The sequence below is a fragment of the Oratosquilla oratoria genome, chromosome 4, assembly GCF_046742065.1.
Source record: "Oratosquilla oratoria isolate Oo_2021 chromosome 4, ASM4674206v1, whole genome shotgun sequence".
NCBI lineage: Eukaryota > Metazoa > Arthropoda > Malacostraca > Stomatopoda > Squillidae > Oratosquilla > Oratosquilla oratoria.
The window spans coordinates 14,187,702-14,200,776 of record NC_134780.1 but is presented as its reverse complement, the minus strand read 5'-3'; positions in this window follow the sequence as shown (position 1 = coordinate 14,200,776).

Genomic DNA, 13,075 nt, shown 5'->3' with positions numbered 1-13,075 from the left:
TTCCCCACTACCACCCCAACCTCAACCCCAAACGGCAACATACAACACATACAAAACACACAACATCAACATATTACAACACAACATTGACGGTATTAACACTAAAAAACATGAACTTGAACACTTTCTTAAACAACACAACATACACATTGCGATTTTACAAGAAACAAAACTAAGACACTCACACAAAACACCATCATTTCATAATTACACCACCATCAGACAAGACCGGACTGACGGCAATGGCGGTGGACTCATCACCCTGATCCACCACTCCATCTGTTTTGTGGACACAAGTGCCACAACCAAAATTCTCCTCCCTACCACAGATAACACAACAGAAACCCAATCCATTCGAATCCGCACAGGCAACAATTCAACACTGACAATAATTAACATGTACATTCCCCCCCAATCATCCCCCACAGTTCCAAACACCTTCAGACCTCAACTTAGCCAACTAACCTCAATCCCCAACCTGATCATGGGTGGTGACTTCAACGCCAAGTCGTCTGCCTGGTATGTCGACAACCCTGACACAGACAGAGGGCTTGATATACAGACTCAATTCGACTCATTGACTATCATGAACAACACGCATAATCATACACATATCCCATACCAAGCCCTCTACACTCCCTCCTCTCCTGATATCACCTTTTGCTCCCCCTGCCTAACCCCAACAACATCATGGAGAGTGGTCGGAGCCTTTGGCTCTGACCACCTTCCAATCATCATCACCACCAAAACAAGATGCACCCCAGCTGGCCACAGACACACTTACACCAATTACAAGAGAGCTAACTGGGAAACTTTTACTGAAGAGACAGAACAACATTTTGAAACACTTAACAGTACACCAATCACAAACATAAACAATGCTGTGCACGCTTTCAATACAATCATACAAAACGCAGACAAGAGATACATCCCTAGAGGCAACAGAAAATCACAGAACCCCAACTTCACACCAGAAATCCAATGCCTCATCAGACAACGTGACACACTTAAACACGATACCCCCACACCTATCCCTCAAAACATAGCAGACCAAATACAAACACTAAACACTGTGATTGCCAATAAAATACATGAACAAAAAACACAAAATTGGCAAAACTTTATCAATACACTTGATCACAAAACAAACACCAGCAAATTGTACAAAACACTCAACAGCATCACACTATCCAACACTAACACTACACGCTCTCACGCAGCAATAATCACAACAACAGATAATCTACCCTCAAACAGACAACAAGCAAACGCACTCATACGTCATTTTGCACAGACGAGCCATCTTACATCTCACCCTGACGACCGATGCACCATTCGACGTAAGAAAGACTTCCCCACAGACTCAGACTACACACCCTTCATAGACAGTCAGACAAAACTCATAATGCATAATCTCAAGCACTCATCTGCCTGTGGCCCTGATAACATAAGCAACATCCACCTAAAACACATTGGACCACAAGGTATACACGCACTCACAAACATTGCAAACTACAGCTATTCACACAACACTATACCCGACATCTGGAAGCATGGTAAAATAATCACCATTCCAAAACCGAACAAAGACCCAACAATCCCAACATCGCACCGCCCAATCACACTTCTCTGCACCCCCTCTAAAGTCATTGAACGCCTAATACTTAAACTTGTCACACCATATATTCCCCTTGCTGACTCACAACACGGTTTTAGGCCACTACACTCCACAAACACTCTTCTGACAAACCTCACACAAAGAATTTTAGATGGCATCAATTCAAATAGGCCCCACCACAGAACACTTCTTATAACATTGGACATTAGTAAAGCTTTTGATGCTATCCCCCGCCACAACCTAACAAATAAAATATATAACACAGACATGCACAATAACACCAAAATATGGCTGGCCAATTATCTGGCAGGCAGGAATGCTCATGTGTCATATAATGGCCAATCATCGCACATCAGAAACATTAAGAACGGAGTACCACAGGGCTCAGTTCTATCCCCCACATTATTTAATCTATACATGCATGACTTACCCACACCAGACACCTCAGAAATACAAATCTCTTCCTACGCAGATGACATAACAATCACATGCACACATCGTAACACAGACAAAGCTGCAGAAATAATCCAGCCTTACCTTGACACACTCAACACATGGTTCATCACAAACAGACTCAAAATAGCTCCAACCAAATCTACAGCAACACTTCTCACCAACTGGACAAAAGAACACAAATACATACCTCATCTCTACATCAACAACACTCTAATACCACACACAAACACACTGAAAATTCTTGGTGTAACATACGATACATCCATGTCTTTCAAACAACACCTCACAAACATAAAAAACAAATGCACACCTAGACTTAACGCACTTAAATCAATCACTGGAACAACATTTGGACAAAACAAAGAAACTAATATAACAATATACAAACAATGCATACGCTCAGTGATGAATTATGCGAGTCCTGCATGGGCTCCTAATCTCAGTGAGACACACCACAACACCCTTCAAATCATACAAAACAAAGCCCTAAAAACAATTACAGGCTGCACAAATACAACACCTACAGACCATTTACACCATGAAACAAAAGTCCTCAAAGTCAAGGACCACCTCGACATGAGAGGCACACAAACACTTGCTGCAGCCACCACAAACACATCACACCCGCTACACTACATAGCAGAACACCCACACACACCAAGAAACATTGAAACTACACCCAAAGACCTTTATTACGCACAGATACTCTCTTCTCTTCCTCCAGAACCACCAAATACCAGCCTCCGAAAACATATTCATAATCATATCACTCACCGCTCCATTAACACACTGAAAGACAACACACTGCTGCATGCCAGACCCCCTGATATCCACCCTTCTGAATCCTCTCTCCCACGAAAGGACAGAGTCCACTTGGCCAGACTGCGATGCGGTCACCACCCAGCACTTCTAAGCTACCAGAAGAGGCTGGACGACCGTGTTGTGAACAGCTGCCCAGGATGTAACACTTCACCCCATACCATACAACACATAAAGGAAGACTGCATTATACACAATCATGCACGCAAACAACACAACATACACTCTATAAAGGATTTGTGGGAAAACCCAGTTTCGGCTGTGGCCTTCCTTGGGGAGACGGGAATGCTCGGACAGACAGTCTAGGGAACGACAACAACAACAACAACACTGAACTTGGTCAAAGGTTCACTGTCCACCAGAAGAGCAGAATGTGGTTTCAGCAAGATGGAGCTACGCCCCATACAGCTCACGATTCTCTCGCCTTGCTGAAGGAGCTTTTCGGATCCCGCGTGATCAGTTTCCGCACAACACACGAATGGGCACCTCATAGCCCTGACCTCAATCCCTTGGACTTTTGGTTCTGGGGAGCGTCTAAGGGAGAGGTGTATGCAAACAAGCCAACCACCCTTGACCAGTTAAAGCAGAGTGTCGAAGCTTATGCAGCCAATGTGACAGCGGAGACATGCCGCTAAGTCGCGAAGAATTTCTGCCTCCGGATCAAAGCATGTTTTAATCGACGTGGTGCTCACATCAAGCACGTGCACTTCAAGAAGTTTGCTTGAGTGCTGAACAAATTGCCATCATGTTAGCTTTTCAGAATGCTAAAGTTTGTTTTTGCATCTCTGTCCGTTCTTAAATAAACTGAGATCAAAATTGTGGCATTTTTTCTGGAGCACCCTATATATATATATATTATATATATATATATATATATATATATATATATATATATATATATACATATACATATACATATGTATATGCGTATACATAGGCATATACATATACATATACATATACATATACATATATATATACATATACAAATACATATACATATACATATACATATACATATACATATACATATACATATACATATACATATACATATATATGCAAGACACCACAAGATGTAATGATAATATAAAAAAAAGACAAATGAGAAAGAGATGTACAAATATTAGTTAATGGCGAGTTATTTATGAATAAATAGATCAATATAATAGATTTTTTTTAAAGACTTATAACAAAAGCGAGAAAATAATTTTTATTTATAAGAAGTAAGATAGAGTGTGATACCTTCTTTCCAAATATAGTAATAAAATTATGATACACCGTAAATTTTACACGGCCGAACATAAGTCTTATACAAAAATATCACTTCCCTAACTAATACAACGTATTTCTAAATATAACTTTCCTTAACTAATACGTCCTATTTCTAAATATCACTTCCCGAATTAACCCATCCTATTTCTAAATATCATTTTCTCTAAGTAATACATCCTATTTCTAAATATCACTTTCACTAAGTAATATACCCTAAGACTAAATATTACTCTTGAGAGGGCAAGGTTTGGTAATAATAATGCTGATCTGTACGTTACCGAAGGAATTCTAACTTGGGTTACACGGGATCGCCAGACCTTGAGACCGTTGGGGAGGGGGTGTACCCAGTAAGTAGACCTAAAGCGTAAAAGACCTATGAAGCCAAGCTTTGTCTATATATAGTCACAAAAAGCCGGCTCAACAAGTTAGGACTTGCAAGAACCAACCGGCTTTTTGATATTATAACTATTTAATATTACAGAGATTCAATATTACAGATATTTAATATTACAGAGATTTACGATCTCTGGGTCGTAATAGTCCCTCCTTCTCCATGGGAGTCCAGCGTAGAGGGACCGAGCTGGACTGGTAGTTCGTATGATAATGGGGACGGAAAATTCTCTGTTCCTCTTGACAAGGTATCGACAAGTAGGTTATCTTCTCCGCATATGTGGGCCACTCGGAAGTTGAACGATTGGAGAGCCAAGGCCCATGGAGGATACGTTGATTGCTGAGACGGGCTCTCTCAATGAATACTAAGGGGTTGTGGTCTGTGTAAACTAAAGTCTCGGCCACGGGAGCACTAAGATAGCGCTCAAAATGGGAGATGGCAGAAACCACCGCCAAGGCTTCTTTTTCCACCGTAGAGTAAGCTCGTTGGTGAGGGAGAAGCTTTGCAGAGTGATAGCAGACGGGATGCAAGGTTATGGCGTCTGCTCCGGTCTGCAGGAGGGCAGCTCCGATTCCCTCTCCAGATGCATCAACTTGCAGTACAAAGGGATGGGAGAAGTCTGTGATTTGAAGCACTGGCTTATTGATTAGAAATTGTTTGAGTGCTTTCAAGGATGTCTGGTATTCGGTGGTCCAGACAAACATTTCCTTTGGGCTGGTGAGAGCAATAAGGGGGTGTAACGGGATGGGTGTAACGGTATCGTTACATGATCTCCACCGAGGGTTACTTGCAGACACAAGATGTAACGGGGTCGTTACATCATCTCCAGAAAGGGGTTACTTGCACACACAAGATGTAACGGGCTCGTTACATCATCTCCAGAAAGGGGTTACTTGGTATACACCTTTTAAGTTTTATTCTTTATTCGTCACACTCTTTGAAACTTAGATACACAGTTCTACACAGTCTTAACACTAGGGCACGTCACAAGAACCGACGCTCCTCCGCGTCTTGCCAGAGAGTTTTCCTCTCCGGAAGTGCCGAATGGACAAGTTCTTGAGTTGCCTTTAATCGTGATCTTAACATTAATCTCTTGTTAGTCTGTTGTCCCACATGGGTGGGGCAACTGCATTAATTACGTATTGATGTCTACTACCATACATGTTAATCATATATCCAGGGGAGGACCGTCAGTATACGTAATATCGTATGTCAGTACTGGGTGGCTACTAGATTGATCGCGTGTGTTCGTGTGTGTGTGTGTGTGTCGTTTTTGGTGCTTGGCAGTGCCGGTCACACGAGCATGAAGTGTTGAGTCGGCAAGTTTGAGAGGATGCGCTTAGCTCAGCGAAATGATGCTTGACCGTCGGCGGACAGTGAGTGAGTGAGTGAGGGAGTGGGTTATATGACTGGGCGATACTACTCGTCATGTATATGAGGCGTATACATATCGCTCTCCCCCTGGGGTTAGGTGGCTCCCGGCACCTAAGGTTACATGGTTTACAAAAGTATTCATATGGGTAATACATCGAGAAAAGGTTCAGAGACACAAAATCTTGGGTGATTATATGTGGAGATGAGGGGGGGGGTTGTTGCTGAGGTGAATCTGAGGTCCCAAGGGGGATCATGAACTGTAAATAAGGGTATGCGATGTTGTGTCTCCGAAGAGTAGTGTTGTGTCTCACCAGATTACATATTATATCAAATATCATATGAAAGGTTTCACTATATATTTGATAACACTGTTGAAATCACTTTCTAAATGTTATGGCGTTCATGTGTTTTATCACTATCACTGTAGGGAGTGTCATTTTCTAAACACTGTTCTATGGTCAGTTTGGTGTGTCACTTAGCACTTGTTTTATTTCATAGTATGTATATAGTTTCTCGTAAGAATTATTATGTTATTTAAGATATTGGGTGAGACACAAGAATAAAGTTAATCTAGGTTTACAGTAAATCGGGAATGGGGGTTGAAAGGTTTTGGAAGGTGTTACTTCGTGCAAAAGAATTTGGTTAATACCATAACTATAAAGAGGATGATTAAGATTGAGAGGGTTGTGGATGTGTAGGGCAGTTTTTGGCAATGGAGGTCGAAGGTGTCCATGTCAAGAGTAGTCGATTTATTCAGTAGGTGTACCATGTCTATTTTACTTGGAAGGATGGTAGCGGGGACCTTAGGTATGGGTGGGTAGGGGTAGATTTCCGAAAAGGAGAATCTCTTGATCGAGTCCATAGGTATGTTGCTAAGAATAAATTGTTGAAAGATAGTTGATGTTTAAGGTGGGTAATTAATGATGTATTTCATTTTGGAGGATGAAGGTTATGTCTCAGTGAATGAGGATATGTTTATCTGACTCTCGCTAAGGTTATATTGGTCGGAAGGAAGTGGAGAAGTTTCATTAGATATGCGGAAGGGAGTTCTTATTGAAAATGGGCCATTTTAACCTCCACTGATAGATACATGACGTCCTGCATCTTCAGGGGCGAGAGCTAGAGTGCATGTTTAGTTGCGTCGACGCAGAGTCATGGAATGAGACTTGCGTTTGGGTGAGTTATGTGTGGTCGTGGTAGGTGGGTTGTTGATGGGAAGTGGGATTGGGTCGAGGTTGAGTTTGACCTTTCTCAGCTTCTCTCCATGTATGGTCACGGTTGGGTGATCGGAAGGATCCGTTAGTAGAAAAACATTGTTAGGGAGTGAGCTTGTGACTGTGAAGGGGCCTAAGAACTTGGGTCTGAGTTTGTTAGTCCTGGTTGAGTCTTTGACCATGACAGTGTCACCAAGCGCTATGTCATGTGGGATTGAGCGTTTGTGTTGTTTTGTCTTTGTCTTTTCCTGGGCTTCTTTCAAGTTTGCTCTAACTTGTTTGTAAATGGTTTGCATACCTATTTTGATGCAATGTGTGAGGTTATCTAGGTTGTATAAGGGTGGGGCTGGTTGGTTGAATATTTGGTAGGGTAGGCGCATTGGTTGGCCGAAAATTATCTCATGTGGGAACATCTTTGTTGCGGTATTGACTGTGCTATTGATACTGGCTTGTACCTGTGGTAGCCAATCTTCCCAACTGTCCATGAGGTCGTTGACCAAGGGTCTGAAAACCTCTAGGACCTTGCGATTTGTTCGCTCAGTCAGACCATTTCCCTGTGGGTGGTATGCAGTGGCAAATGTTTGGTCAATGTTGTAGAGGTGTGCTATTTCGCGCATCACCTCGTTTTTAAATTCTGATCCATTGTCAGATAACATTGTGTGTGGTATGTTGTATCTACAAAAGATATTGTTAACTAGGGCTTTGGCTACAGTCTCTGCTGTTTTGTCTTGGAGTGGTATTAGGATTGTGTATTTAGAAAAATATTCTACTGCTGTGAGTACATAGTTGGAACCTTGATGGCTCGTTGGCATTTTCAGTAGGTCAATGCCAAGTGTTTCCCATGGCTCAGCAGGGAGTGGGATGTCTTTGATGTGGATTTGTTTCGGGTCAGGGCCTCTGAATTGGTTACAAGTTACACAAGAATCTATGTGTGTGGTTATATCTCTTTTCATGTTAAGCCAGTAATATGTGTGCCTAGCAGTGTTTAGTGTCTTATCTCTGCCTGAGTGGCCTCCCATTGCACTGTCGTGCAATATGTGTAGGACCTTGGGGACTAGGCTCTGGGGATAACAGTAACCTCTCTGGTGTTAGTGGTTCTCCTTATGACTCCGTCGACCAGTTTGAGTTCCTCTATAGGGACAGGTGGTCGGGACTGTGAGGGGGTTTGTGAAAAGAGATGTTGTTTTATTGGAGACCATATAGGGTCTCTTTCAGTTTCATCTCTGAGTTCTTGCATAGGTATGGATGTGGTTTGGGTTATGGGGGTGATGTGGGTTTGTCCGCTCAAGCAATCTGCCACTACGTTAGCTTTCCCAGCTAAGTATACGATCTTGGGATCGTAATCAAGGAGAGTTGCTTTCCATCTAGCAACTCTCCCATGTAAGTCTTTGGAGTTAAAAAGATAGACTAGGGGTTGGTGGTCTGTTAGTATGGTAATCTTGTAGCCTAAAATGAGGTATTTAAAGTGTTTTAGTGCCCATATGATTGCAAGTCCTTCTTTGTGTGTAGTTGAGTAGTTACTTTCAGCTTTATTGAGGACTCTACTTGCGTAGGCTATGGGGTGCTCTTTGCCATTGTCATCTTTCTGTTGTAGGACTGCGCCTATTCCTTTAGAGGAGGCGTCTGTGTAAAGAAAGAATTCTTTCTTCATGTCAGGGAAGGCTAGTACCGGGGCTGTGGTCAGAGAGTGCTTCAGTGTGTCGAAACTTTGTTGTTCTGTTTCTGACCATTGAAATGGTTCGCCTTTCCTTGTGAATTTGGTTAGGGGGGAAGCTATGTGTGCAAAATTGTAAATGAAATGTCTGTAGTATGAGGCTAGCCCTATGAAACTTTGCGTTTCATTTGCGTTTCTGGGGGTTGGGAAAGTGTTTATTGTATCTATTTTATCTGTGTTTGTATGAATCCCCTTTGCATCCACTTTATGGCCTAGGAAGGTGAGTTCCTTCATGAGGAATCTACATTTCCCTAATTGAATCTTTAACCCCGTGTATTTGAGACGTTTGATGACAATCTCTAAAGTGTTAAGGTGGTCTCTTTCTGTGGGACTATATATAATGAGGTCGTCTAAATAGACGAATAATGAGACTCCTATCATGTCACTGAATATGCGGGTCATCAACCGTTGTTGGGTTGAGGGGGCATTCTTGAGGCCAAAGGGCATACGTTCAAATTGAAAATGCCCTTTGTCAGTGGAGAATGCAGTTACGGGTTTTGATTCTTCAGTGAGTTCTACTTGCCAGAAGGCTGACTTAAGGTCAATAGTGGAAAATACTGTGTTACCGGTACCTAATGATTGGAGGACGTCCTGCATGGCAGGTAGTGGGTGGGGGTCAGATTGAGTTAGATGATTGACACTCCTAAAATCTACAACAGGGCGTAGGGTTCCGTCTTTCTTAGGGACCAAAAAGAGGGGACTGTTCCATGGGGAGTCTGAATGGGAAATTACGCATTGGTGTATCATCTCTTGTACACTGCTATTGACTTGGGATTTCCTACTGTGAGGTATGCGGTAAGCGGGGGTGTATGACGGGGGGGGGGTGTTAGGGGGGATTTGGATGTGATGTTTGATTATATCACATTTGCCTAGTGGTTCACCTTCTAAGGCGACAGCTGATCTATTCCTCTGTAGGAGAGCTAATAGCTCGTTATGAATTTCGTCCGCTGATGTTGATTTGATGTTATGATTTGAGTTGTGATGTCTTACTGGGTGATTTTACGGTGTTGGTCTGTTAGTTAACATGGCTAAGGCCATTCTATTTTCCTGGATTATGTCCCAAGAGTGTTCAATTGAGATGTTGGTAAGTCTAGACGTTTCTGAGTCAATTATGGCGTCCTGATGTCCGATTGCTCCGGGTATGAATAGTGGGACAGTCATGGAATGTCTAGGGGGAATGATGACTGTGTTAGACATCAATGCCTTTGAGGTGACATAAGGGGGTGGTCGGAAGGAGTAGCTGTTAGTTGGAATTGGAGTATTTGAGGAAGGGAGACATGAGAGAGGTTGTGTGTCTGAGTCGGGTGTCTCAGGGACAGTTGGCTCATCATTCACATCTGAGAAGATGTTATTTTTCTCTAGGTCTATAATAGTTTTCCATGTCCTCAATGATTTTAATCCTATCATACCTTGTTGATCGAGACTCCATTCGTCAGCTATGTGGAAAGGTGTGAAACCTACTTGGAAGTTGTTGACTTCTATGTTTAAGTCTATGGTGTCGTGTAGGGAAATGGTGCTCCCTTCTAGTAGGAGTCCTTCCATATTGGAAAATTGAATTTGGGGTGAGTCATTTAATGCTTCATAGAGAGCTCTTGGGATGATGTTCAGGTTTGTTCCTGTATCAACCATCATGTCAACTGTGAGTTGATCTAAAGTCACTTTTAGGGTGACGTAGTTGTGTTGTGTGTGAGATATTCCTATGGTGGTTTGGTGCGTGAGGCTGGTACACGTTCCCCCAATCGGTGTTGAGTTGTGCGTGTTGTGTGGGAGGGAGCTGTTTGTCGAGAGGTGGTGAACGGTTTGTTAGTTCTCTGGTGAGGTTGTGGTTGTGATTTCTGTAGGTAACACTCTTCGTTGGAGTGAGTTGTTGTTTTGTGTAGGCTGCAGTATTTGTTTGGATGTGTTGGTGTAGGTAGGAGTGGAGGTTTAGAGGGGGGTGGAACTTGTTTGTTTTGATTCTGAACATGACACTGAGCGTTAGTGTGCGAGGTAGTAGCATGTACTGAGCAAGGGATGGGGTGGTGTTGTACCTGCGGGTATTGTTGTTGCTGTGTTCGACACTGGGCATTGGTGTGGGAAATGGTTCCATGAACTGAGCAAGGGATAGGGTGGCGTGGTGCCTGTGTTTGCATTTGTTGTTTTTGTATGCAGTCTCTAGTGTTGTGACTGGGTGATGAATGGTAGGAGCACCACTTAGAAGGTTGTCCTTGATTGGTGGGAGGGGGCTGCTGTGACTGAAGGCTATTTAGTCTGGGGAGATAGTGGGGGGTGGATAAGGATACATTGCAAGCATTGGTGATGTCTAGGATATAGGTATAAGCTAGAGGGTTTCTAGTGTTTAGTTCCCTTTTGGAGGCTTCCTTTAAACACTTTGGAGGGAGTTGGGAGAGATAGAAACCTATCTCAAAGAATGTTAGTAAGTGTTTTATGGTCATGACCTTTTGACCAAATTGGTCAGTGTGGATCCAAGGAGAGTTATTCTCCAGGTCCTCTCTGACTTCTTTAATTCCGTTTGCTACGAAATCCATAATGTTCGTAACGGAATGTGGTTGGACTCTAGTGTTATTGAGGAAAGTGAGAAGGAAAGTGATGTTGTTTGCTTGTTTGTTGTGAAAGACATTAAGAAAGTGGTGTTTATATTCTTGATATGTGATTCCACATGCAACTAAACTGTCTAGCATCCTTGGCTTTGAACGGCAAATGTCAGATGGGTCTATTTTCTGACGGCACAAATTAATTTTATCTGAGTCAGAGTAGTGTTGGTTCTTTGAGAAAAACAGGTCACATGCTGTCAAGAAGTCTGTAATGGATAATCCATTATCTTGGGAAAAGTTTGGGATTTCTGTGAGGGAGGTAATGGTTTGATAGTTGTTAATTATTGTTGGTTGAGGTTGTGGGTACTGTGGCTGAATGGGAGGGGGGATATTGTGTGTTGGGATATGGGGGTTGAACTGATTATGGCTTATAGGAGGTGTAGTTTGCATATTTGTCTGGATGGGAGGAATGGGTGGTTGTAGTTGTGAGGGGTGAAAGGGGTCTATTTGAGAGGGTTGGTTCTGTGGCTGAATGTGAGGGGAGGTATTGTGTGTTGGGATATGGGGGTTGAACTGATTATGGCTTATAGGAGGTGTAGTTTGCATATTTGGATGGATGGGAGGAATGGGTGGTTGTAGTTGTGAGGGGTGAAAGGGGTCTATTTGAGAGGGTTGGTTAAAAAAGGGTAAGATATCATTCTCATCAAGAGGGATTGTTGGGGTACCTGCCTTAGGGGCGTCGTGGTCGGAGGTAAGTGAGCGGTTATGGTCTAAGGGCTTTGTGGTAATGTCAACCTGTAGATTTAATTGGTGAGGATCTGGTTCGTCTTTGTCTAGTTTTGAGTTGCGTGATGGGTTTTCCTCTTGAGATTTAGAGAGGATGGTTTCTACCACTTTTTTTAATTTGCTTCTCGTTCCTGTTGCCATGTTAGTGGTTAACTAGAGATGCATGTATTACTTAATAGTTAGGTGAGATGGGTGGTCTAGTTTAAAATAGTTAAATTAGAAATATTTGGTATACAGTAACTAAGGGGTAATATGTTATGCTTAGATAAGGGAGGGGGGGTATAGGGTGTCAACGGTTATACAGTATAACGGGATTACATATGTAAAATCATAAAAATATATATATACATATAATAATAATAAAATGTGGAAATAATATGATATAGTAAGGAGTTAATTATTGTGATATTATACTTATAATAGAATTAACTATGGTAGTCATAATTTTTTTCAAATTGTATTGGTTATATATAAAAATGGGTTTACAGCAGTAAAATAGGTTACATTGATAAAAATGTATAAGTTCTATCTAAATATAAACGGGTAATACGTAGTGAAAGCAATTAAAGGTTATTGTATATGTAAATGTATATAGTTTAAACAAGAATTACTTAACTGGAAGAATGCATATGAATGTGATATTATGTAATAGTTAAATCTAGTAAAAGTTATTGCATATACAAATATATATTGTTTTAAAAATTAGGCAAAATCTACTGGTTAAATTATGAGAAAGGTATGACAACCAAAAGAAAAAAAGGTGTACATAAAGTATATATATGCAGAGAAACCAAATATTTATAAATTTAATAAATGTGGAATTAATATATACATATATATATATATATGTATATATATATATATATATATATATATATATATATATATAGATGG